At 35.9% G+C, this 2368-nt stretch overlaps 1 long non-coding RNA gene across 1 annotated transcript; it reads left to right on the forward strand.

Moving 5' to 3' along the window:
• Window positions 1-1811: 1811 nt before the first annotated feature.
• LOC119594389 lies at window positions 1812-2137 on the forward strand. Its single transcript, XR_005230601.1, has 2 exons — window positions 1812-1842; window positions 2010-2137. It is a non-coding gene; the product is annotated as an uncharacterized LOC119594389 (long non-coding RNA).
• The last annotated feature ends 231 nt before the right edge of the window (window positions 2138-2368 follow it).

Raw genomic sequence — 2368 nt, forward strand, 5'->3', positions numbered from 1 at the left:
TTTACCAAATACCCTTACTATAAAGAAGTACCTAGAAAAATGTTGTGTGGAGAATAAAAATAAGTTAACTTATTTTAGGGGGAAAGGTTGGTCAGCTAGGGAATTAGATGATTGGATGGGTGTGATTGCAGAACCTCAGGCTTGGTAAAACATATAGCAATGTTGTGTATTGCCATGAGTGCCTCCAAGGTTGTTGGTAGGAGTAATAGGGACTTTGCCACAGAGTGGGGGAGAGTGAGGAGGCGAGGAAGGAGTAGTAGTGGATTTGAAGACTTCACAACTATATTACACTTCATCTTTTTGAATGCCTTTTCATCTGAGTATACTCAACAGTAAAAGTCGAGAGTAAACATTGTAATTAAATAAATTTGGTAATGCATTATATTATTAATATTTAGGGGAGGGTGTGAAACATACCATTCTAAAGTACCATATTGATTTGGCTATTTGTTTGGAAAAGATTTGCAAAAAACATTGAGTCAAGGCCCCTGAAGTGCATACTAGATACAACAAGCTATTGCACTTACTAAGTTGGTGAAATCTCTATCACATACCGAGTCAATTTTAGAAAATCCAACCTATTCATGACTTCCAAACTAGTCTACCCTTCCTTCTTTGCTGTGGTTAATAATCTAAGCAAGAGACAGGGTATATATATTTACATAATGACTGCATTAAGATTGGGAAGATCTAAGGACACAGAGGGAAGAACAATATTTAAAATTATCTGGAGACAAAGAATATAAGAAAATCAAGTTGCAACAAGTGCTGCAAAGACAGTCCATGAGAATCAGATTTCAGGGCAGAACCTCTGGCTAGAAAGATAAAGGAATCAATTTGGGGAAGCCTCTGGGTCAGAAAGGTTTGGACTCGTATGGCAATATTAGTGGATTCCCAGGAATGCCTCCATGGTTGTTGGCTAGAGTAATAGGAAAATTAGCTCTGTGGAATACTATTTCTCAAAAGGGTACCTTTTTTAATAATAATAAGTCATTTTTCTCAGAGGTGTGGTCACTCCATAAACAATTACCAGAGAAAGTAGTTGAAGGGTCTAAAATAGAAAAAGACCCCTGATGAAAGTGAATTACATAATTCCTCTCCTTTTTATACCTAATAGTGTGTGGAGGGGGAAAAGATTCTGGGGTTTAACTGGATGACATAAACCATACAGCACCAGAAATACTACTACACTATCTGCATTTTGTTCACAAGATAGAGGGGAGGGGGGGGGGGGCAACCATGCAAGTGGCTCAAGTAAAGGAGAGCTTAATGAGTGAGTGTGAGGGTATTGGAGGTAGGGATGTCATGGATGTGGTTTAAGAAAACTTGCCATCTATACCAGATGTACTTAGTCAACGCTACATATGTTTCATTCCTTTAAACAAAACAAAACAAATATTTATATCTATTAATAATAACAGACATGTCTTTCACAATCATGGGGGAATAGAATTGTACAAACATTTTTAATAACCCATGATTGCAGCAAATAGGATTGAAGGGGTAATGTAGATTAGCTGTTCAGTTGTGGTTGCAAATGAGGATTTCTTTATCCATTACCACAGATTTGATGAATTCTGTCCCAAAAAATTATTGTCAACATTCCTTTTTTTATTGTGCTTTTGAATGAACAAGTAAACTACATTGGGCTGTATTCATTAATAATTACAACAATTTTTTCCAGAACCTGCCCTTCCAAATCAAGAACAGGTTTCGTCTCTCAGCCGTCTTCATTGTCTTCTTTGGATCTGGCCTGGCCCTCCCCTTCGTACTGGTCCGTCACCAGCTCCTTAAGAAGTGAGGAATTTCACCTATATGTAAATATATATTGAATGTAAGAAGGTATGTTCTTTTTAACAAGTTTGTACAATTTCTTTGCTTTAAAATGAGAAAAAAAATCGATTTGTGGAATGAAAACCATAAGCTTGCAATATTAGACAGTATTAGTGGGCAGACAAGTAACATGTACCAAGTGCCTGTTTCTCAAAGGCTTTTTTTTTCTGTTACAGATAATGTCAATACTAGGATTGGTGGGCAGAGCAGACAGTCTTTCCTCTGTTGAATTTATTTTCATTAATTTGATGTAAATAACATCATAATTTATACACGAAATTAAATAAAGTTCACCTATTTCAAATTGTTTGTTGAACCTTGAGTTATACAGGGGCATGATACTAAAGCATGCTGTTAAGAAATTTTCAGATGACCCTAATAAAAAAATATTGATGTGTGGTCTTATATATACATCTCTAACCATTCTTTTGTAATAAAATTATGCAGTTTAAATGATATAAGAAGGGTAGGTGGCTGATCCTATAGGTCACCATTGGTTTTTCTATGCAAGGAATGGTTGGAATATCCACTATTA

This window comes from Penaeus monodon, chromosome 33 (assembly GCF_015228065.2).
Source record: "Penaeus monodon isolate SGIC_2016 chromosome 33, NSTDA_Pmon_1, whole genome shotgun sequence".
NCBI lineage: Eukaryota > Metazoa > Arthropoda > Malacostraca > Decapoda > Penaeidae > Penaeus > Penaeus monodon.